The 25285-nt window shown below is 44.1% G+C and overlaps 5 protein-coding genes across 10 annotated transcripts in view; 3 read left to right on the top strand and 2 right to left on the bottom strand.

Moving 5' to 3' along the window:
- LOC144697178 (uncharacterized) overlaps window positions 1-25285 on the top strand; it is a 685261-nt gene that overhangs the window by 142314 nt on the left and 517662 nt on the right. The window lies entirely within an intron of this gene.
- LOC144697280 (uncharacterized) overlaps window positions 1-25285 on the bottom strand; it is a 353357-nt gene that overhangs the window by 119600 nt on the left and 208472 nt on the right. The window lies entirely within an intron of this gene.
- LOC144696973 (uncharacterized) overlaps window positions 1-25285 on the top strand; it is a 280733-nt gene that overhangs the window by 231197 nt on the left and 24251 nt on the right. The window lies entirely within an intron of this gene.
- The window catches only part of LOC144697199 (uncharacterized), a 243973-nt gene that overhangs the window by 210570 nt on the left and 8118 nt on the right, over window positions 1-25285 (bottom strand). The gene's annotated exons all lie outside the window — the stretch shown is intronic.
- Window positions 7261-25285, top strand: part of LOC144697133 (uncharacterized) — a 212516-nt gene continuing 194491 nt past the window's right edge. Inside the window, exon 1 of the mRNA XM_078568974.1 lies at window positions 7261-7340. The gene's annotated coding sequence lies outside the window, so the exon portion shown is untranslated. The remainder of the gene's footprint in view (window positions 7341-25285) is intronic.

Genomic DNA, 25285 nt, shown 5'->3' with positions numbered 1-25285 from the left:
TTGTGCTCACATTGAAAAGACCAAGTTCATGAAGATTTAAAACAAGACTGGAAGATTTGCCTTGCTTGAGTTACAGGGATGACCCAGGAGAACCTTCACTGTGAAAGACAGTTCTGGGGTTAAAGTTTGCCAGACTGGGAAAGGAAAAGAGTGGAAGTAAACCTTCAAGAGTAAAGAATCACTTTGGACAGGTTCCAGGAGAATTGAGTGTCTACTTCAAGGGCGGAGTAAAATATAACTGAGGAGTGGGATTTTTGATTATGTTCAAAGTAAAATGGCAAATTTCTGTTTGATAATTTAAGGTATATGTTGCTAACAAAAGTGGTGTTTAGTCAATATTATTTCTAGATTGTTTGTTGCAGTAAAAGTCACAAAACTTGAAGTATTGTTGTGTGATCCTTTAATTTGTTCACTGGGAATTTGAATTTCTTTTTAGAAGTAACCAGTCTTTACAGAGATCCTAACATTTGGTTTAGAGCCACAAGTTTCAACTACCCATTTGAGTATCCAGCACCTTTCTGTCTCTCTATTGCTCATGTCGATGACAGCCAGGCAACGGAGCTAAGGGCTGAATTTAGCTGTGAATAAAGGGGTCTGCACCCGAGTTGAGAAACTGCCATGGGCGTCGCACTGATAGAGAGACAGGAAGGTGCTGGAGGACTGACTGGGAAATAGGCCTCCAACCAATCAGGGCACAGGAGTGAGTGACCGTGGCTAATGGTGACATGACCTCCGGGGTTCAGTGCTCCTGTGTCCAAAGCGGGAGCCACGGGAACAGAGTACAGAGGAGCTGAAGAGAAACAATTTGGGACCAGTACATTATGCACATCCTAGTTCTCTAGTTCGCTTTGATCCTCAAGTAATTTTCTGTTTGATTTTTTAATCACATCCTATTTCATTACTAAACTTTTATCAGTAAAAATGTTTGATTTTTCTGAACTTTTCCTGATTAGATTTATGCACTTTAGTGAAGGTGAGTGAGAGAGGATGGCAGACTTTTTAATAGAAAATGAGACCCTCTAAGGTAATTGACAAAGGAGCCAGAGGGGAGATCAGGTTTTATTTTTCTGTTGACACACAATGTTAGAAAATGGATTTCAGGGAGTCCATTGTGATTTACTAATTCATCGAAGTTCTTCAAGGAAGTAACAAGAAATGTGGATAAAGGGGAACCTGTAGATGTGGTTTACTTAGATTTCCAGAAGGCATTTCACAATGTCACAGCAAAGGTTACTACACAAAATAAGAACGACTTGTGGAGGGTGTAACATATTAGCGCAGGTAGAGGATTGGTTAGCTAACGGGAAACAGAGAGAAGGCATAAATCGGTCATTATCGGGTTGGTAAGATGTGACAAGTGGAGTGCCACAGGAGATCAATGCTGGGCCCTCAACCATTTACAATCTATATCAATGACTTGGATGACGGGATCAAATGTATGGTGGCTAAATTTGCTGATGACATAGATACGTAGGGAAATAATTTGTGAAGAGGATTTAAGGAGCCTGCAAAGGGATATAGATGGTTAAGTGAGTGGGCAAAAATTTGGCAGATGGAGCATAATGTGGGAAAATGTGAACTTGTCCACTTGGGCAGGAAGGATTAAAAAAACAGCATATTATTAAAATGGAGAGAAATTGCAGAACTCTGAGGTACAGAGGGATCTGGGTATCCTGGTACATGAACCACAAAAAGTTAGTCTGCAGGTACAGCAAGTGATTAGGAAGGCAAATGGTATGTTGTCGTTTAGTGCAAGGGGAATGGAATATGAAAGTAGGGATGTTTTCCTCCAGCTGTGCAGGGCCTTGGTGAGACCACATCTGGAATACTGTGTACACTTTTGGTCTCCTTATTTAACAAGTGGCATAATTGCATTTGAAGCAGTTCAGAGAAGGTTCACTCACCTGATTCCTGGAATGAGGGGGTTATCCTCTGAGGAAAGGTTGGACAGGTTAGGCCTGTATCCATTGGAGTTCAGAAGAATGAGAGATGATCTTATTGCAACTTATAAGATCCTGAGTGGACTTGACAGGGTGGATGCTGAAAGGATGTTTCCCCTTGTCAGAGAGAATAGACATAAGGGATACAGTTTAAAAATAAGGGCGTCTCCCATTTAGGACAGAGATGAGGAGAATTTTTTCCCAGGAGCTTGTGAGTCTGTGGAACTCTCTTTCCCAGAGACCGGTGGAGGCTGGGTCACTAAATATTTTTAAGGCTGAGTTTGATAGATTCTTGATTGACAAGGGAATGAAAGGGTTTCGGGGGTTGGAAGGAAAGTGCATTGAGATCACAATCAGATCAGCCATGATCTTATTGAATGGTGCAGCAGACACGAGGAGCCAAATGGCCTACTCTTGCTCCGAATTTGTATGTATTATCCCTTTCTCCCCTTTTCCCAAACTCTGAAATGATTCACAGTGATAACCCTTATTGGTGACAGTGGTTAGATTTTATTCAGTATAAATAAGACCTGACACATGCTCATGTCTGAGCAGTAGTATCAAAGTGCAGCAGCATTACCATTACACTCTGGGTAGAAGCACCATCTCCACGTAAATGCTCTCTGGTCTGCCCCAGATACCATGGCACCAGTCAATGCAATATGTAAAACCTCTACAAATCTCTGTGCTCGGGGAATCCCTTCTGATACTTTTTTACATCACAAAATCTACGGAGACTGATTTAACCCAATCATTGCCGAGCTAACATTTGAACGGACCAATTACAAAACCTGTCATTGAACCATCTGCACCTGCCCAAGCCGTGTCAAACAAAAAATTGGCTTCCCACGCTCCGTCCCTGGTACAGGGAGTCAGCATTCCCATGCCAAGCAGTGAAAACACGGTGGCCTTGACACCCAGGTGTTGACTAGGATTCAAGGCACTCTTGTTTTCTCTGTCCTCTGGGAGCTGTTCCTCTCCCTGTTCCAACATAGCAAGTCGTCTGTTCTCAGCTCTGCCAGATTTCTGCTGAAGTTTGGCCCCTTTTACACCTTTTGGATCAATAAAACATTCGGAGAATGAAGACCTGTGTGTGGTTTTCTTTAAAAGAAGTTCATAAACAAAGGATACAAATTTCACCAAGATACAGCTGTCAACTTATTAATTTGATCTCCACTTTCTTGCCCTTCACTGGAATGTAGGTGGAAACCAGATTGTTACATTCCACTGAACTACACCCAGGGTGAGTTATTCCAATTCCTTTACTGTCCAGTACAATACTTTCCGAATATCTTCAAAAGAGAAATTAAACATTCCCATTTGAATTCATGCATTAACATATTTTATTTGTTCTTTACTGTAGATGTCAGGCTGGGGTCGGTTTCCTTCGAGCACAGGAGGTTGAGGGGAGATTTGATAGACGTGGACGTTTTTATGACAGGTTTAGATAAGATGGAAAAAGAAAAGCTGTTCCCATCAGCTGATGGTACAAGGACAAGGGGGACACAGATTTAAGATTTTGTGTAAGAGGTGCAGGGCGGTATGAGGAAGAGCTGTTTTATGCAGCGAATGGTAATGAGCTGGAACTCGTTGCCTGTGTGGGTGGTGCAAGTGGAGACGATGAACGATTTCAAATGGAAAATGGGTGGACACTTGACGGAAATAAACTTTCAAGGATATGGAGATAGCATGGGACATTGGGACTGCTTTGCACTACACAGAGCCAGCATGGATTCGATGGGCTGAATGGCCTCCTTCTCTGTCCTAATGGCTGTTGATCTAAAGAGAACAATTTCAGCTGCTCCAGTATCTGCAGCTAACTGAAGTCCCTCATCCCTGGTGCCATTTTCGTAAATCTCCTCTGCTCCCTCTCGAAGAACTTCACATCTTTCCTAAAGTGTGGGGCCCAGATATAGGGTTCCATTCTCGAGGGATAGAATTGAAAAGCAGGGAGGTTATGTTCAACTTGTTTCGAACCATGGTTAGACTACACTGGGAGTACTGTCAACATTTCTGATCTTCATTTGGAGAAAGGAAATCGAGGCACTGAAGAAGGGGCAACAAAGATTCACAAGAATAATACCAGAACTGAGAGCATTTAACCCTCAGGAAAGGCTGGGGCTGCTTTTCTCTAGAAAAGAGAAGACTGAAGGTTGACCTGATGGAAGTCTTTAAGATGATCAAGGGGTTCAATAATCCAACAGGGATTTGATGACAAACCCATTTACCCAGCAAGTGGTGAGAATGTGGAACTCGCTCCCACAGCGAGTGGTTGAGGTGAATAGCATGAATACATTCAAGGGGGAGAAAGGAACAGAAGGATATGCTGGTGGGGGAAGATGAAGAGGGGTTGGGGGAGGCTCAAGTGCAGCATAAATACTGACATAGACCAATTGAGCCGCCTGGCCTGGCCCTGTGCTGTAGACTCAATGGGAGAGACAAATGTATTTATTTTAGATCTACCTGTAGTGGTAGGAAAAACAATGTTTACTATCCAGGATAAAATAAATATCCTTCATCAGCTTTTGTGGATCATTTCAGTGGAAATGTGCACTCCCAGGCTCAAAGAGCATCAGCCACTGGAAGCAAAGTTGTGAGACCAGCCAGTCCAGCACAAAGAAACCCTCCGACCCTCCCACTTCACCAAGTGTCAGAATGAACATGGTTCAGTCCTGGATGTGATTAACAGCAGCAATAACAGCAGAATCCAACCCCTGTAATCACTTGTGAACTCTGTCGTGTCCGAGCAGGGTGGATAACAGAGTGAATCCTTTCCCACACACAGAGCAGATGAACGGCCTCTCCCCAGTGTGAACTCGCTAGTGGATCAGCAGATACATTGACCAAGTGAATCCCTTCCCACACTCAGAGCAGGTGAATGGCCTTTCTCCTGTGTGAACCCGCCAGTGTGTCAGCAGGGTGGATGAATCGCTAAATCCATTCCCACACACACAGCAGATGAATGGTCTCTCCCCGGTGTGAACCTGCTGGTGTGTCAGCAAGTTGGATGACTTAGTGAATTGCTTCCCACATTCAGTGTAGGTGAACGGCCTCTCCCCGGTGTGAACTCGCTGGTGTGTTCACAGATGTGTTGACCAGCTGAATCCCTTCCCACAATCAGAGCAGGTAAACGGTCTGTCCCCAGTGTGGACTCGCTGGTGTGTCTGCAGGTTGAATGACTTAATGAAGCCCTTCCCACACTCAGAGCAGGTGAATGGCCTCTCCCCGGTGTGACTGTGTTGATGAGTTTCCAGCTGAGATGGGCAACGGAATCCCTTTCCACAGCCGCCACACTTCCACGGTTTCTCCATGGTGCAGATCTCATAGACAGACATAGAGTCTATGTCTATCCGTGTGCTGAGATTCTGTCGAGGCCGCGAACATACTGAGAACACATGAATGGTCTCATCCACTGTGAATGGTGTGATTTTGTTTTCAGGTTGTGTAACTGGTGAAAGCTCTTCCCACAGTCAGTGCACTGGAAACACTCTCATTCGGGTGTGTGGATCTTGGGCCTTTTCCAGTCCCCCTGATGTTTAGAACCTTCTGAAGTAGACAGAACACAGAAACATTTATCCTTCTAGATTCAAAGGCCGATGATATTCAGGTCCCACTGAATCATGTGACTCTCATATCTTGAAGTGATGTTTGGTTTGAGATTTCTGTCTGTAAATCCTCCCCTTCTAATATCCTGTAAAAGGAGTTTACAAAAGACATCACTGTCAGTACAGGATAGAAATGGAAAGGGGGAAACATTGATTTCCTCACAGATGTTGCCCAGAGAGGAAGTTTTAGTCTGAAGCTCATTGTCCAACTTCCGCATTGTGACGTCCGCAATGGGAACCTGCCTGAATCAGCCAATAGGAATCATCTGCTCCGCGGTGACGTCCACGGGTTCCAGTCTGCAGAAACAGAAATACCTGGAAAAACTCAGCAGGTCTGGCAGCATCGGCGGAGAAGAGCACAGTTGACGTTTCGAGTCCTCATGACCCTTCAACAGAACTAAATAAAAATAGGAAAGGGGTGAAATATAAGCTGGTTTAAGGGTGGGGGAGCGGTTGTTGGGACAAGAAGCCAGTGATAGGAGGAGATAACCAAAAGATGTCACAGACAAAAGGACAAAGAGGTGTTGAAGGTGGTGATATTATCTAAAGGGATGTGCTAATTAAGGGTAGAAAGCAGGACAAACAAGGTACAGATAGCCCGAGTGGGGGTGGGGTGGGGTGAAGGAATACTAAAAAGGCTAAAAGGTAGAGATAAAACAATGGATGGAAATACATTTAAAAATAATGGAAATAGGTGGGAAAAGAAAAATCTATATAAATTATTGGAAAAAACAAAAACGAAGGGGAAGAAACGGAAAAGGCATGGGGATGGAGGAGAAAGTTCATGATCTAAAATTGTTGAACTCAATATTCAGTCCGGAAGGCTGTAAAGTGCCTAGTTGGAAGATGAGATGCTGTTCCTCCAGGTTGCGTTGAGCTTCACTGGAAGAATGCAGCAAGCCAAGGACAGACATGTGGGCATGAGAGCAGGGTGGAGTGTTGAAATGGCAAGCGACAGGGAGGTCTGGGTAATGCTTGCGGACAGACCGAAGGTGTTCTGCAAAGCGGTCACCCAGTCTGCGTTTGGTCTCTCCGATGTAGAGGAAACCACATTGGGAGCAACGAATGCAGTAGACTAAGTTGAGGGAAGTGCAAGTGAAATGCTGCTTCACTTGAAAGGAGTGTTTGGGCCCTTGGACGGTGAGGAGAGAGGAAGTGAAGGGGCAGGTGTTGCATCTTCTGCGGTTGCATGGGAAGGTGCCGTGGGAGGGGGTTGAGGAGTAGGGGGTGATGGAGGAGTGGACCAGGGTGTCCTGGAGGGAACGATCCCTACGGAATGCTGCCGGGGGGTGAAGGGAAGATGTGTTTGGTGGTGGCATCATGCTGGAGTTGGCAGAAATGGCAGAGGTTGATCCTTTGAATGCGGAGGCTGGTGGGGTGATAAGTGAGGACAAGGGGGACCCTATCATGTTTCTGGGAGGGAGGAGAAGGCATGAGGGCGGATGCGTGGGAGATGGGCCGGACACGGTTGAGGGCCCTGTCAACTACCGTGGGTGGAAAACCTCGGTTAAGGAAGCAGGAGGACATGTCAGAGGAACTGTTTTTGAAAGTGGCATCATCAGAACAGATGCGACGGAGGCGAAGGAACTGAGAGAATGGGATGGAGTCCTTACAGGAAGCGGGGTGTGAGGAGCTGTAGTCGAGGTAGCTGTGGGAGTCATGCTGAGGGGCTGACCAATGGGAAGAGTTGGAGGACCGGAAGGACTCTGATCCTCCAGCCAATTAGAGCGCGGGCTTTGAGTGAATGACGATTGAGCTTCACACAAACTAAAACTTCCTCCTGTGTCCAACATCTGTGAGTAAAACACTTTCTTTTCTCCCCCTTTCCATTTCTTTTCTCATTCTGGGGGGAAATTGTTGACTTGCAGGAACTGAAGGGAAAGGAAGTGAATCCAGGGAGGGTGCAGACTCTGGAAAGGTTGGCCCAGGTCTCTCTCTCTCTCTCTCTTAAAGACATTGACATCCTTTGCTCCCTCAGTTTGACACATTTATTTGTCTGGCTAAAAGGATGGTCTCTTTCCTCATGTTCACAATTAAAGGGGTGGTTTCCCCAGTGGATGGCTGACATTTAAGGGGACAGTAAATTAATTTAGGACGGAGATATGTCTAGTGTTATATGGTATATATTAGATATATTATTTATGGTTCTGTAATAAAGATCATTTATTATTATTTCTAGTCTTGTAATATAGCACTGCAACCACGTTATTTATTTCAGTCATAGCGTCATTATGGCACAGAAGGAGTCCATTCAGCAACTCGAGTCCATGCTAACTCTCTGTAGAGCAATCCAGTCAGTTCCAATCCCCCTCTATATCCCCCGTTCCCCTGCAAGCTTATTTCCTTCAAGTGCCCATCCAAATTTTTTTTGAAATTCCTGATTGTCCCCAGCGGGTTCCAGGACATGACCACCTGCTGCCTAAATAAAGTTCTTCCTCATATCCCACCTATATCTCTGCTGAAATAATCCTGTACTGTATGTCACACTTCGCCCATTATTATAGGCACAGACATATATTAAGATGAGCAGACTGGCTGATGATTTTCAATGCTGCAAAGATTAGTGGTGGGCCAGAAGTTTGGAAAAATCTTGGGCACTAGCAAAGCATCATGACCAAAAAAAGGGAGAGAAACTGGAGTATGACTGAAAACTAGTAAGAAATATAAAAACAGAAAGTAAAATCTTCTAGATGTTTATAAAATTGGAAAGAGTAGTGAAAGTGAGCCTTGATCCCCTAGAGGGTGAAAACTGGGAAATTAATAATGGGATAGATGAAAATGGCAGAGACGTCAACAAGTATTTTGTATCTCTCTTCACAGTAGAAGACACAAAGAGCATCTCAAGACTAGTAAAAAGTGAGGATCAAAAGGGAAGGAGGAACTTAAAACAATCACGATCTCTAGAGCAAAAGTAGCAGGACAACTAATAGGACTAACAGCTGACAGGTCTCCGGGACCTGATGGCCTGCTTCCTCAGGTCTTTAGGGAAGTGTCTGCAGAGATAGCTGAAGTTTGTCAGCTTCAAAAATTCCCGAGATTCTGGAAAGTTCCTGGCGGATTGGAAAACCACAAATGTAACACAATCATTCGAGAAAGGAGGAAGACAGGAAGCTGGAAACTATAGGCCAGTTAATCTAACATCTATCATTGGGGAACCAGTAGATGTCGCATATTTGGATTTTCAAAAGGCATTCGCTAAGGGGTCACATAAAAGGTGACTGCACAAGATAAGAGCTCATGGTGTTCGGGCTGATATGTTAGCACGAATAGAGGATTGGCAAACTAACAGGAAACAGAGAATCGGGGTAAATGGGTCACTTTGAGGTGAGCAATGTGTAAGCAGTGGAGTTCTGCAGGGATCAGTACTGGGGCCTCAACTATTTACAATCCATATTAATGACTTGGATGAAGGAACTGACTGTATTGTAGCCAAGATTGCTGATGATGCAAAGATAGGTAGGAAAGCAAGTTGTGAGGAGGATACAAAAAGTCTGCAAAGGGATAGGGATTGGTTAAGTGAATGGGAGTAAAATTATCAGATGGAGTATAATGTGTGAAATATGAGGTTGTCCACTTTGGCAGGAAGAATAGAAAAGTAGAATATTATTGAAATGGAGAGAGACTGCAGAATGCTGCCGTACAGAGGGATCTGGGTGTCCTTATACATGACTCACAAAAAGTCAGTATGCAGGTACAGATGAGGAAGGCAATTGGAATGTTGGCCTTCATTACAAGGGGGATGGAGTATAAAAGTTGAGAAGTCTTACTGCAGTTGTTCAGGGTATTGGTGAGACCACACCGAGAGTACTGTGTACAGTTCTGGGCTCCTTCTTTAAGCAGGGATATACTTGGATTGGAAGCAGCTCAGAGAGGGTTCACTCAGCTGATTCCTGGGATGAAGGGATTGTCTTATAAGGAAACATTGAGCAGGTTGGGCCGATGCAAATTGGAGTTGAGAAGAATGAGAGGTGATCTTATTTAAACATATCAGATTCTGAGGCAGCTTGACAGGGTAGATGCTGAGAGAATGTTTCCACTCATGGGGGAGTTTAGAAATAGGGACACAGTTTAAAAATAAGGTGTCTCCCATTTAAGACAGAGATGAGGAGGATTTTCTTCCCTCAGAGGGTCGTTCCCACACTCAGAGCAGGGGAACGGCCTCTCGCCGGAGTGAACTCGCTGGTGTCTCAGCATGTTGGAATTCTCTTCCGCAGGGACTAGTGGAGGCTGGGTCATTGAATATATTCAAGGATGAGTTAGACCAATTTTTGATTGACAAGGGAGTTGAGGGTTATGGGTGGACAGACAGAAACATGGAGTTAAAGGTAAGGTGAGGAGGAATTTCTTCACTCAGAGGGTGGTGAAGCTTTGGAATTCTCAACCCCAGAGGACTGTGGAGGCTCAGTCATTAAATATATTCAAGACAGAGATTGATAGGTTTGAGATGGTGCAGATATGAAGGGATATTGGGGATAGTGCAGGAAAATGGTGCCGAGGTAGGTCAGCCATGATCTCATAGAATGGCCAAGCAGGCTCGATGGGCCGAAGGGCCTACTTGTGCTCCTATTTCTTATGATCTCTTTGTCCTAGACAGGAAGCGGTGAACGTGGATCTGTCAATCAGCATGAATCAACACCTTCAGGAGAGTTGGGAGAGTGTATATTAGGTACAGCAGAGTGAGAATGGAGGGAGGGTGTGTGGGACAGAGATTTACCGCTTTTGGGGGAACGAGGGAGTAAAGAATGTACCATAGAAATGAGAATTGTCTGTTCTGAATTTCTGTCCTGTACTGACAGTGATGACTTTTATAAACTCCTTTTACAGGATATTAAAAGGGGAGGATTTACAGACAGAAATCTCAAACCAAAGGCCAAATTCTTGAAGAGTCACTGGATTTATCTGGACCGGAATGTGATCAGCCTTTGAATCTAGAAGGAGAAATGTTTGTCTGTTCTGACTGCTTCAAAAGGTTTTAAACATCAGTGTGACTGGAAAAGGCCCGAGACACACACACACCCGAGTGAGAGTGTTCCAGTGCACTGACTGTGGAAAGAGCTTTCACCAGTTACACAGCCTGAAAATACATCACCATTCACGGCGGAGAGAGACTGTACACGTGTTCTCTGTGTGGACCAGGCTTCAACTGATCGTCAAACCTGGAGAGACATAAGGACACGCACCATGGAAAAACCGTGGAAATGTAGGGACTGTGGGAAGGGATTCAAATCCCCATCTGAGCTGGAAACGCATCGGCGCAGTCACACCGGGCCGTTCACCTGCTCTGAGTGTGGGAAGGGATTTGCTCAGTTATACCACCTGCAGATACACCAGCGAGTTCACACTGGGGAGAGGCCATTCACCTGTTCTCAGTGTCGGAAGGGATTCACTGATTCATCCAATCTGTACAGACACCAGTGATTTCACACCGGAGGGACACCGTTCACCTGCTCACAGTGTGGGAAGGGATTCAGGAATTCATTTGCCCTGCTGACACACCAGCGAGTTCACACTGGGGAGAGGCCGTTCTCCTGCTCAGAGTGTGGAAAGGAATTCAGTCGGTTATGCAGACTGCAGTCACACCAACAAGTTCACACCGGGGAGAGGCCGTTCACCTGCTCCAAGCGTGGAAAGCAATTTATTCAGTTATCCCATCTGCTGATACACCAGCGAATTCACACTGGGGAGAGGCTGTTCCCCTGCTCTCAATGTGGGAAGGGATTCACTCAGTTATCCCACCTGCAGACACACCACCGAGTTCACACCGGGGAGAGGCCATTCACCTGCCCTGAGTGTGGGAAGGGATTCACTCAGGTATCCCACCTGCGGACACACCAGCAAATTCACAATGGGAAGAGGCCATTCACTTGTTCTGAGTGTGGGAAGGGATTCACTGCATCATCCACCCTGCTGATACACCAGCGAATTCACACTGGTCAGAGGCTGTTCACCTGCTCAGAGTGTGGGAAGGGATTCACTCAGTTATTCACGCTACAGGAACACGAGCGAGTTCACACCGGGGCGAGGCCATTCACCTGCCCTCAGTGTGGGAAGGGCTTCACTGAGAAATCCAGCCTGCAGAGACACCAACGCATTCACACTGGGGAGAGGCCGTTCACTTGCTCTGAGTGTGGGAAAGGTTATCTGACCTGCTGAGACACCAGCGAGTTCATAAGTGAGTCCAGGGGTTGGATTCTGCTGTTATTGCTGCTGTTAATCTCATCCAGGACTGAACCGTGTTCATTCTGACACTTGGTGAAGTGGGAGGGTCGGAGGGTTTCTTTCTGCTGGACTGGCCGGTCTCGCGACTTTGCTTCCAGTGGACTGATGCTGTTTGAGCCATGTTCAGAATATCGAGTTTCATATTTCACAGGGATCACAGAATGAAAGGGTGCTTAGAATGTGAAAGATATTTCGTTTGCATTTCTGTTTGGAACCACCCAAAGCATGCCATGTTGCCATGGAGATGGGCTGTGCTGGTTAGATGGTTCTTTTGTATAATTTATCTGGGTGTTCCCCAAAGAAGAAAACGATCACAGTTCGAGGGTCAAGTTGGCTGTGGTAGATTGGGAAATTACATGAAAAGTTATGACGATAGACAGGCAATAGCTAACATTGAAGGAATTATAACATATTTACAACAAATATAGATTCCTTTCAGGAACAAAAACCCAACAGGAAAAGTGATGCAACTATGGCCAACAGAAAATCTGCATCAGATCAAAGTAAGAGGCTCATAAAGTGGCCAAAAAAAGACGTAAGGCTGAGGATTGGAGCATGTTTTGAATTGAGCTTTTTTTGAATTCAGCAAAGGTGGACCAAGAAGCTGAGTTCCAAGAATTCCAAAGACTCACTACCTTCTGAGAGAAGAAAGTTCTCCTCTGTCTTCAACAGGTGACCCATTACTTTTAAACCGTGACCCCAATTTCCAGATTCTCCCACAAGAGAAAACATCCTCTCCACATCCACCCTGTCGAGGCCCCTCAGGATCTTATATGTTTCAATCAAGTTGCCTCTTACTCTTCTAAACTCCAGCAGATACAAGCCCAGCCTGTCCAACCTTTCCTTATAAGACAACCCTCCCATTCCTGGTATTTGTCTTGTAAACCTTCTCTGAACTGCTTCCAACACATTTTCATCCATTCTTAAATAAGGAGACCAACACTGTACACTGTACTCCAGATGTGGTCTCACCAATGCCCTGTATAACTGAAGGATAACCTCCCTACTTGTAACAATAACATTCTGTTAGCTTTCCTAATGGTTTGATTTGCCTGAATAATTAGCTTTTGCGATGCATGCACAAGGACACCCAGATCCCTCTGCATCTCAGAGCTCTGCAATCTCTCACCATTTCAAGAATATGCTTCTTTTTTATTCTTCCTGCCAAAATTGACAATTTCACATTTTCCAACATTACGCTCCATTTGCCAGATATTTGCCCACTCGCTTAACATGTGTATGCCCTTTTTTAGTCTCCTTATGTCCTCTTCACAACTTACTTTCCAACCTATCTTTGTGTCATCAGCAAATTTAGCAACCATACCTTTGGTCCCTTCATCCAAGTCATTTATATCAATTGGAAGAAGTTGAGACCCCAGCACACCACTTGTTACATCTTGCCAACCAGAAAATGACCCATTTGTGCCTACTCTATTTCCTGTTAGCTAGCCAATCTTCTATCCGTGCCAATATGTTACCCCCTACACAATGAGCTTGTATTTTCCACAATAACCTTTGATGTGGCACCTCATCAAATGCCTTCTGGAGATCTAAGTTAGTATTCCACTGGTTCCCCTTTATCCACAGCACATGTTACTTCTTCAAAGAACTCCAACTGGTTGGTAAAACATGATTTTCCTCTCACAAAACCATGTTGACTCTGCCTGATTACCCTGAATTTATCTACGTGCCCTATTATAATGTCTTTAATAATAGCTTCTCACATTTTCCCTCTGACAGATGTTAAGCTAACTGGCCTGCTTTCTGTCTCCCTTTTTGAATGAAGGGGTTACACTCACTATTTTCCAATCTAATGGAACTTTCCTGAATCTAGGAAATTTTGGAAAATGTCAATCCACACATCAACTATCTCACTAGCCACTTTGTTTAAGACCCTAGGATGAAGTCCATCAGGAACTGGGTTCTTGTCAGCCTGCAGCTCCAACAAATTTGCTCAGTACCACTTCTGAGGTGACTGTAATTTTCTTGAGTTCCTCCCTCCCTTCATTTCCTGATTTACAGCTATTTCTGGAATGTTACTTGTATCCCCTTTAGATGCAGATCTAGACTGATGCAAAATACCTGTTCAATTCATCTGCCATCTCCTTACTTTCCATTAGTAATTCCCCAGACTCACTTTCTATAACACCAATGCTCACTTTGTTAACTCTTTTCTGCTTCAAACATCGAGAGAAAGTCTGTTTTTCTACTTCCAGCTACCTTTCTCTCATACTCTAATTTTTCCCTCCTTATTAATCTTTTCATCTGTCTTTGCTGTTTTTTATATTCTGTCCAATCTTCTGATCTGCCAGCCATCATTGTGCAATTATATGCTTTTTCTTTAAGTTTGATACTCTGTTTAACTTTTATAGTTAACCACAAATTGTACATCGTCCCCTTGAAATTTTATTTTCTTGTTGGAATGCATCTATTCTGTATATTCTGAAATATCCCCTTAAATGTCTGCCACTGCATCTCTGCTGACCTATCCCATAACCTAATTTGTTAGGTCACTTTAGCTAGCTCTTCTTTTATGCCCTCATAATTGCCCTTCTTTAAGTTTAAAATACTTGTCTTTGACCCACACTTCTCTCCTTCAAACTGAATGTAAAATTCAATCATATGTTGCTGCTACCTCGGGGCACCTTCACTATGAGGTCATTAATTAATCTTATCTAATTGCATAATACCAGGTCTAATTTAGCCTGCTCTCTGATTGGTTCCAGAACGTGCTGTTCTAAGAAAGTATCCTGAAAACATTCTATGAACTTCCCATTTAGGTTACCTTTGCTCATCTGATTTTTCCAGTCTATATGTAATTAAAATCCCCCATATTTATCATCGTACCTTTCTGACATGCTCCCATTATTTCTTCCTTTCTACTCCATCCTACCATGTGGTTACTGTTAGGGTGCCTGGACACCACTCCCACAAGTGACTTCTTCCCTTCATCATTTCTCCTCTCTACCCAAACTTTTTCTACATTCTGGTTCCCTGAACTTGGTCTTCACTCTACATTGTGTTAATGCCATCATTAATTAACAGTGCCACCCCTCCACCTCTTCCAAGCATCCTGTCCTCCCTAAATGTCATGCATCCTTCAATATTCTGTTAGTCTCCAAAGTCCCGGGAAGGTATTGAAAATGTCAGATTTTGTAAATGGCTATATTTAATTGTTTATTTAATTTCAAGATAGAATGCAGTTGGGAGTCTGAAAGATAACGAATTGGCATGTCTACCTGGATCCAAGGCCCATGTGATTCACATTGCCATGGAGATGGGGTCTGATAGGGGAAGGAACCATGGGAAGCCATTGTAGGATCAGATTGGAAAGTTCTCCTAAAAGGCATCCTTGAATTTCAGACAGATCAGTCTGCCAGGGTCCAAGAAAGAGAGAGCTGATATAGATGGCATGTCTCTGTTTCACCACATGGGGATGCGGATGGGACCTTGTGCTCAGATTGAAAAATCAAATTAATGAGAATTTAAAACAAGACTGGAAGATTCACCATGCTTGAGTTAGAGGGAGAACCCAGGAGAACCTTCCCTGTGAAAGACAGTTCTGGGGTTAAAGGTTGCCAGACTGGGAAAGAAAAAGAATGGAAGTAAACCCTCTGGAGCAAATAATCACTTTGGATAGGTTCCAGCAGAACTGAGTGACTACTTAAGGAACAGAGTAAAGTATAACCGTGGAGTGGGATTTTTAATTGTGTTAAAAGTAAAATAGCAAAGTTATGTTTCCTTGTTTAAAGTGTATGTTGCCGACAAATATATTGTTTATTCGAAGTTGCTTCTAGTTTGTTTGCTGCAGTAAAAGTCATTAAAACTTGAAGTCTTGTCATGTGATTCTTTAATTTGTTCACTGTGAATTTGAATTTCTTTTTAGAAATTGCTCGTGTCAATGACAGCTAAGCGACGGAGCTGAGGGCTGAATTTAACTGAGAATATCGGGGCCTGCGCCCCAGTTGGGAAACTGCCATGGGCATCGCACTAATAGTGAGACAGGAAGGTGCTAGAGGACTGACTGGGAAGTGGGCCTCCAACCAATCGGGCGTGGGAAGCGGTGACAGGGGCTAATGGTGACTTGACCCCCAGGGTTCAGTGCCCCTGTGTCCAAAGCTGTGAGTCATGAGAACAAGGCACAGAGGAGCTGAAGAGAAACCATTTGGGTCCAGGATATTTACTCTGCACGTCATTTTACTCTGGTTGTCTTTGATCCTCAAATAATTTTCTGTTTGTTTTGTTCCCCATGTTCCATTTCATGAATAAACTTTATCAGTAAAAATATTTGAATTTTCCAGACTTTTTCTTATAAAATTTATGCACTTTAGGGAAAGTGGGTGAGAGGGGTTGGCAGGCTCTATATCAGAAAGTGAGTCCCTCTAAGGTAATTGACAAAGGAGCCAGAGGGGGAGATCAGGTTTTATTGTTTTGTTGACACACAATGTTAGAAAATGGGGTTGAGAGAGTCCATCGTGATTTCCTAATTTATCAAAATTCTTTAGGAAGTAACAAGAAATGTGGATAAAGGGGAACCTGTAGATGTGGTTTACTTAGATTTCCAGAAGGCATTTCACAAGGTGCCACAGGAAAGGTCACTGCACAAAATAAGAACTGGTGGTGGAGGGGGTAACATATTAGCACAGATAGAGGATTGGTTAGCTAACAGGCAACAGAGAGTAGGCATAAATAGGTCATTTCAGGTTGGTAAGATGTGACAAGTGGAGTGCCAAGGAGATCAGTGCTGGGCCGTCAACCTTTAACAATCTATATCAATGACTTGGATGATGGGGCTGAATGTATGCTGGTTAAATTTGCTGATCACACAACTATGTAGGAAAATAAATTTTGAAGAGGACTTAAGGAGTTTGCAAAGTGATATAAATATGTTAAGTGACTGAGCAAAAATTTGGTTGATTGGTTATAATGTGGGAAAATGTGAACCTGTCCACTTTGGCAGGAAGAATAAAAACAGCATATTATTAAAACGGAGATTGCAGAACTCTGAGGTACAGAGGGATCTGGGTGTCCTGGTACATGAACCACAAAAAGTTAGTCTGCAGATACAACAAGTGATTGGAAGGCAAATTGCATGTTGGTGTTTATTGCAAGGGGAATGGAATATGAAAGTAGGGATGTTTTCCTGCAGCTGTACAGGGCCTTGGTGAGACCACATCTGGAATACTGTGTACTATTTTGGTCTTCTTGTTTAAGAAATTACAAAATTGCATTCGCAGCAGTTCAGAGAAGGTTCACTAACCTAATTTCTGGAATGAGGGGGTTATCCTCTGAGGAAAGGTTGGACAAGTTAGGCTTGTCTTCGTAGAACATAGGAGCAGGAGGTCATTCGGCCCTGCGAGCCTGCTTCGCCGTTCAATATGATCATGCCTGATCCTCGATCCCAACGCCGTACTCCCGTGCTTTCAGAAGAATAAGAGGTGATCTCATTGCAACATATAAGATCCTGAGGGGACTTGACAGGGTGGATGCTGAAAGGATTGTGGGAGAGACTAGACATAGGGGACACAGTTTAAAAATAAGGGGGTCTCCCATTTAGGACAGAGATGAGAATTTTTTTTTTCTAAGGGGATTGTGAGTCTGTAGAACTCCCTTCCCCAGAGAGCGGTGGAGGCCGGGTCACCGAATAGTTTTAAGGCTGAGTTTGATTAGATTCCTGATTGACAAGGGAATGAAAGGGTGTAGGGTGTAGGAAGGAAAGTGGATTGAGGCCACAATCAGGTCAGACATGATCTTATTGAATGGAGGGGCAGGCTCGAGGGGCTGAATGGCTGACTCCTGCTCCTAATTTGTATGTATTAACCCTTTAGTCCCTTTCCCAAACTCTGAAATGATTCGCAGTGATAACCCTTATTGGTGACAGTGGTTAGATTTTATTCAATATAAATAAGACCTGACACATGCTCATGTCTGAGCAGTAGTATCAAAGTGCAGCAGCATTACCATTACACTCTGGGTAGAAGCACCATCTCCACGTAAATGCTCCCTGGTCTGCCCCAGATGACATGGCACCAGTCAATGCAATATGTAAAACCTCTACAAATCTCTGTGCTCAGGGAATCCCTTCTGATACTTTTTACATCACAAAGTCTATGGAGACTGATTTAACCCAATCATTGCTGAGCTAACATTTGAACGGACCAATTACAAAACCTGTCATTGAACCATCTGTACCTGCCCAAGCCACGTCAAAAACTCTCAAACAATTGGCTTCCCACGCTCCGTCCCCGGTACAGGGAGTCAGCATTCCCATGCCAAGCAGTGAAAACATGGTGGTCTTGACACCCAGGTGTCGTCTACGATTCAAGGCACTCTTGTTTTCTCTGTCCTCTGGGAGCTGTTCGTCTCCCTGTTCCCACATAGCAAGACGTCTGTTCTCAGCTCTGCCAGATTTCTGCTGAAGTTTGGCCTCTTTTACACCTTTCGGGTCAATAAAACAGTTGGTCAATGAAGACCCAAACCACAATTTCCCATCCTGTCACCTGTCAACCATCCTAACTCCGAGTCCAATCACAACAGGAATAAAAACAGGAGACATGTAACAATCAACTTTAAAATAAATGCACAGCCAGTCAGAGTTATTAATTAAATGTTCACTAATTAGCAACAAAACCCGAAGTAGCGGGTCCCCCAGGATTCTTACAGTCCACATCTTGAAGGGGAGGAGAACTCGCTCTCCGACCCCTCACTCAATTTCACTCCGTTATTTTCCAGTTCTGTTCTGGCCCCGCCTGGGATAACATGTACTCAATCTTTTCTTCTCCTGAAGGAGCGCCGTCAGTTCGAGGTTACTAGTACATAAGGACATATGCTTCAAGCAACAGATCAAGCATGGATGTAAAAGATTCTCCAGCTCTCTCCTTACCCCTGTCCAACTTGTGGAGAGTTGTCACTCAGTATTCTTTCTGCCAAGCCCTTCATTGTCCTAATCAATAATTTTTTATCCCTTTCAGTTTAGTTTTATTCACTTTTCAACCATGACTGGTGTCTTTAATTCTATCCTGACTGTTTTAAAGTCAGTTTCTCTCTGGAGCATGTGTCAGTGCCTTGATCACATCAAAATGTTGTCTCATTCCTCTGGCCACATTAACCATTTCATGTCATACTATTTGTCAAGTCACTGTGTATCTTTGGGACTCTTCCATGTATTTCGCCATGAATTTCCTTCTATTAGTTGCTTAACATCTAACAAATCACATCAGCACGTACACTGGTATCCCAATAGCATGCCAGACACTTTTTGATTTTCATGTTATCTTATCTGAAGTTCATGGGGTGGTTGGGGGGGTGGTGTGTGGGGGTAGGGGTGGGTCTGCCTCAAGAGCTTTGCTGATCTCACTCTGTGCGGTCCCTATATTTCAGGTAGTGGCCAGGATTTCAACTGTGGTTTTCTTTTAAAAAAGGGTTCAGAGGCAAATGATTTAAACATTTCCAAGAGAAAGCTATCGACTTATTCATCTTGTATACACTTCCCTGAATTTCACTAGAATCTACATGGATACCAGATTGATCTATTCCATTCAACTACACCTAAGGTGAGTTGTTCCAATTCCTTCGCTGCCCAGTGGGATTGTAAACATTCCCATTTTATTCCAGGCATGAACATATCTTCTTTCTTTGTTCCTGCTGAGACTGTTCCCCTTGGAGCAAAGGAGGTTGAGGGGAGGTTTGATAGAGGTGTACAAGATTATGACAGGTTTACATCAGCTGGGCAAAGAAAAGATGTTCCCGCCAAGGACGAGGGGACACAGGTTGAAGGTTTTAAGTGAGAGATGTGGGAGGGGGTGTGAGGAAGAAGTTTTTTTTACACAGCGAGTGAGAATGACCTGGAACTCGCTGCCTATGAGGTGGTGCAATCAGAGATGATGAACGATTTCAAAAGAAAATTGGATGGGCATTTGGAGGCAATAAACTTGCAGGGTTACGGAGATATAGAGGGGGAATGGGTTGCTCGACAGAGAGTCAGCATGGACTCAAGGTACCAAATGGACCTTTTTGAAGGTAACTTTGTAACATTTAACCCATGTTGGTGCAGCTGTTCAACAAAACTAACAACTTCTTAAACAAATATTTGTGACTTTTGACAATGGGAAAAGTGTTCCTCATTTCCCCACAACAAATTGAGCCAATCAGCTTGGAGTCCCTTCTAACTGTGAACTATAACTTGTATCTAAACAGGATGTCCTGGAACACCTGGTGCTCTGACCCCTTCCTGATCTTAACAATAGTTTTTTTCCTTAAAGCTACATTACAGTATCTGGAACTTAAAAAGACAGGCAATTGAAGACTGTTCATCGTTAAGCTTACATACAGTACAATTTGGTAATATAAGCCTTGTTAATTATACAAATGTGTCATTGAGGTGAAGTCTAACAGTTAACACTGATGAAGTTATTTTGCAGGGAATCCCCACTCTTTTTAGTGACTTCAATGCGTTGACATCACCAAACCAAGACATTCTCATTCTGGGGGCAAATTGTTGACTTGCAGGAACTGAAGGGAAAGGAAGTGAATCCAGGGAGGGTGCAGACTCTGGAAAGGTTGGCCCAGGTCTCTCTCTCTCTCTTAAAGACATTGACATCCTTTGCTCCATCATCTTGACACATTTATTTGTCTGGCTAAAAGGATGGTCTCTTTCCTAATGTTCACAATGAAAGGGGTGGTTTCCCCAGGAGATGGCTGACATTTGAGGGGACAGTAAATTAACTTAGGACAGAGATATGTCTCGTGCTGTTATATGGTACACATTAAATATAATATTTCTGGATAGGAATATAGTCCATTTATTATTATTTCTACCTTTTTAATATAGTACTGTGTATATTTCCAGTCATTTCCAGCAGCAGCTCACCAGCACCTTTTGAAGGGCAAATAGGGATGGGCAATAAGTTCTGGACTCGTCAGTGATACCCACATCCCATGAATGAATATAAGAGTCATTGTAGTACAGAAGGAGTCCATTCAGTAACTCGAGTCCATGCCGACTCTCTGGCGAGCAATCCACTCAGTCCCATTCCCCCTCTATATCTCCATTACTCTGTAAGTTTATTTCCTTCAACTGCCCATCCAATTCCAGTTTCAAATTCATGATCTTCTCTACTTCACCCTCGTAGGTAGCGAGTTCCAGGTCAAGACCGCTCGGTACCTAATAAAAGGTCTTGCTCACATCCACCCTCCATCTCTAATTGGGGAAAACAACACTGTATATTAAACACATTTTAGTCCACTAAATAAAGATGTAGCCAAGCGAGCCGCATGAAGATTTTCAGGTCTTTGTATCCAGGAGAGGAAATAGTGAGCATCGATCTGATGATCAGCATGAATCTGCACCTTCAGGAGAATTGGGAGGGTGTATCTTAGGTCCAGCAGAGCTGAGAATGGAGGGAGTGTGTGTGGAATGGGAGAGGAAAGAATGTTCCATACAACTAGAATTGTCTGTTCTGAATTTCTACCCTGTCCTGATAGTGATGACTTTTATAAACTCCTTTTACAGGATATTAGAAGGGAAAGATTTTCAGACAAAAATCTCAAACCAAACATCATGTCAAGATCTGACAGTCATTTCATTCATTGGGACCAGAATATCGTCGGCCTTTGAATCTACCATTTGAAATCTTTGTCTGTTCTGTCTGCTTCAAAAGATTTTAAACATCTGTGTGACTGGAAAAGCACCGAGACACACACCCAAGTGAGAGTGTTGCAGTGCACTGACTGTGGAAAGTTACACAGACTGAAAAATCATTGCACCATACACAGTGGTGAGAGACGAGACACGTATTCTGTGTGTTCGAGGCTTCAACTAATTGTCCCACCTGCAGAGACACAAGGACATCAGCACCATGGAGAAACTGTGGAAATGCGGGGACTGTGGGAAGCGATTCAGATCGCCAAGCTGGAAACCCATCGACGCAGTCACACTGGGGAGAGGCCATTCACCTGCTCCGAGTGTGGGAAAGGATTCACTCAGTCATCCCATCTGCAAACACACCAGCAAGTTCACACTGGAGAGAGGCCGTACATGTGCTCTGTGTGTGGGAAAGGATTTACTCAGTCATCCCACCTGCTGACACACCAGCGAGTTCGCACTGGGGAGAGGCCATTCACCTGCTTTGAGTGTGGGAAGGGATTCAGCGATTCATCCAACTTATTGGCACACCACCGAGTTCACACTGGAGAGAGGCCGTTCACCTGCACCGTGTGTGGGCAGCGATTCAGTCAGTCATCCAGCCTGCTGAGACACCATGCCAGTCACACCGATAAGAGACCCTTTAAATGCTCTGACTGTGGGTGTGGTTTCAAAAGTGCTGTGGTTCTGATGTTCCACCAGTGCATTCACACTGAGGAGAGACCATTCAGCTGCTCTCACTGTACAAAGAGCTTGTGAAGACACCAGCGAATTCACACTGGAGAGAGACCATTCACCTGCTCTGAGTATGGGAAGGGATTCAGTGATTCATTCAACATGCAGAAACACCAGCAAGTTCACAAGTGATTCCAGGGTTTGGATTCTGCTGTTATTGCTGCTGTTAATCACATCCAGGACTGAACCATGTTCATTCTGAAGTGGGAGGGTTGGAGGGTTTCTTTCTGCTGGACTGGCCGGTCTCACGACTTTGCTTCCAGTGGCTGATGCTCTTTGAGTCTGGGAGTGCACATGTTCAGCAGAGCTGATCAAGTCCATTTCTTTTATCCTGGAGAGTAAATAGTGTTTTTCCAACATGACAGGTCGATCTAATATAAATATATTTGTCTCTGTTCCACTGAGTCTACAGCACAGGGCCAGGCCAGTCAGCTCAATTGGTCTCTGTCAGTATTTATGCTCCACATGAGCCTCCACTCACCCCTCTTCATCTCCCCCCATCAGCATATCCTTCTATTCCTTTCTCCCTCATGTATGTATCTAGCTTCCCCTTAAATGTATTCATGCTATTCACCTCAACCACTTGCTGTGGTAGCGAGTTCCACATTCTCACCACTCGCTGGGTAAAGAGGTTTCTCATGAAATCCCTATTGGATCATTTAACCCCTTCATCATCTTAAAGACTTCCATCAGGTCACCCTTCAGTCTTCTCTTTTCTAGAGAAAAGCAGCCCCAGCGTTTCCTGAGGGTTAAATGCTCTCAGTTCTGGTATTATTCATGTGAATCTTTGTTGCTTCTTCTCCAATGCCTCTATTTCCTTTTTCTAAATGGAGATCACAAATGTTGACAGTACTCCCAGTGTAGTCTAACCATGGTTCGAAACACGTTGAATATAACCTCCCTGCTTTTCAATTCTATCCCTCTAGAATGGAACCCGATATCTGGGTCCCACTTTAGGACAGATGTGAAGTTCTTCGAGAGGGTGCAGAGGACATTTATGAGAATGGCAGCAAGGATGAGGGACTTCAATTATTTGGAGAGACTGGAGCAGCTGAATTTGTTCTTTTTCAATCACAGAGTCATTACGGTAGAGGAGTCCATTCAGCCCATTTTGTCCATGCCAGCTCACGGCAGAGCAAACCAGTCAGTCCCATTGCCTCGTTCTATCGCTGTCACCCTGAAAATTTATTTCCCACAACTGCCCATCCAGTTTCCTTTTGAAACCGTTCACTGTCTCTGCTTCCACCCACCTCGCAGGCACCGAGTTCCAGACATTACCACTGACTGTGTAAATACGTTCCTCCTCAAATCCCCCCCATATCTTTTCATTTTCATGGGATGTGGGTGTCACTGGCTGGGCCAGCACTTGTTGCCCATCCCTAATTGCCCCTTGAGAAGGTGGTGTTGAGCTGCCTTCTTGAACCACTACAGTCCATGTGGTGTAGGTACACCCACAATGCGGTTAGGGTGGGAGTTCCAGGATTTTGAGCCAGTGCCAGTGAAGGAACAGTGATGTAGATATATCTCCTGTACAAAACCTTAAATCTATGTCTCCATCGTCCTTGTACCATCAGCGAATGGGAACAGCTTTTCTTTGTCCACCTTATCTAAACCTGTCATAATCTTGTACACCTCTATCAAATCTCCCCTCAACTTCCTTTGCTCCAAGGAGAACAACCCCAGCTTCTCCAACCTAACCTTGTGGTTAAAATCCCTCATCCCTGGAACCATTCTGGTAAATCTCCTCTCCACCCTCTCAGGGACCCTCACATCCTTCCTAAAGTGTGGTGACCAGAACTGGAGTCAATACTCTAGTTGTGGCCTAACCAGAGCTTTATAAAGGTTCAGCAAAACTTCCCTGCTTTTGTTCTCAATCCCTCTATTTCTGAAGCCCGCGATCCCATGTGCTTTACTAATTCCTCTCTCACTCTGTCCTGCCACCTTCAGTGATCTCTGCACATGAACCCCCAGGTCCCTCTGTCCCTGCTCACTCTTTAGAACTGAGCCATTACGTCTATATTTCCTCTCCCTATCCCCTCTGCCAAATCCCATCACCTCCCACTTCTCTGTATTAAATTCCATCCGCCACTTCAGAAAATGTTAAGGGGAGATTTAAGTGTTAAACTAAACACACAGAGAAGAGGAGGCACTGCTTTCTTTAATATGTCACCCACAATTGAAGATGAGCCCCTCCCTTTCAATGCTCACGAGGCCCATAGAGCACAGAAGGAGGCCATTCGGCCCATTGTGCTCCTGCCGGCACTTTGAAAGAGCTGTCCAATTAATCCCATCACCCTGCAATTTTCATTTCCTTTCAAGAATCGGTCCCATTCCCTTCTGAAAGATACAGTTGAATTTGCTTCCAGCGCGTTTTCAGGCAGTGAATTCCAAATCACAACAACTCGCTGTGATTTTTAAAACAAAAAATTCCTCATCTTGGATGTGGTGTGTTTGAATTTTCAAAAAGCGTTTGGAAAAGTGTCAAACAGGAGGTTTATACACAAAATGAGCTCTCAATCTCTGTGAATGATTTTGATGAGGGACCGAGTGTAATATCTCCAAGTTTGCTGACAATTAAACAAGGACTTGCATTTCCAAAGCGCCTTTCACGACCACAGGACGTCCCAAAATGCTTTACAGCCAATGAAGCACGCTTGAGGTGTAGTCACTGTTGTAATGTAGGAAACACGGCAGCCAATTTACACACAGCAAGATCCCACAAACAGCAATCTGATCATGAGCAGATGATCTGTTTTTAGTGATGTTGATTGAGGGATGGATATTGACCAGGACATGGGGGGATAACTCCCCTGCTCTTCTTCAAAATAGAGGCCATGGGATCTTTTACATCCACTTGAGAGGGCAGACAGGGCTGGCAGTTTAACATCTCATTCAAGAGAAGGTTGCACTGACAGTGCAGCACTCCCTCAGTGCTGGCACTGGGAATGTTGGCTTTGATTTTTGTCCTCCGGTCCCAGGTGTGGGATTTGAACCCACAGCCTCCTGACCCAGAGATGAGAGTATTACCCACTGAGCCACGGCTGACGCTATAGACAATACAAAGTTACAAACGGAAAGTTACCCTTTGCCTCCAGTGTCTAAATCTAATAATAAAATCCCCAGTATAAATAACAAGTGTTTGA

Source organism: Cetorhinus maximus, chromosome 23, assembly GCF_964194155.1.
Source record: "Cetorhinus maximus chromosome 23, sCetMax3.hap1.1, whole genome shotgun sequence".
NCBI lineage: Eukaryota > Metazoa > Chordata > Chondrichthyes > Lamniformes > Cetorhinidae > Cetorhinus > Cetorhinus maximus.
This window is presented reverse-complemented; position numbering and strand designations above follow the sequence as displayed.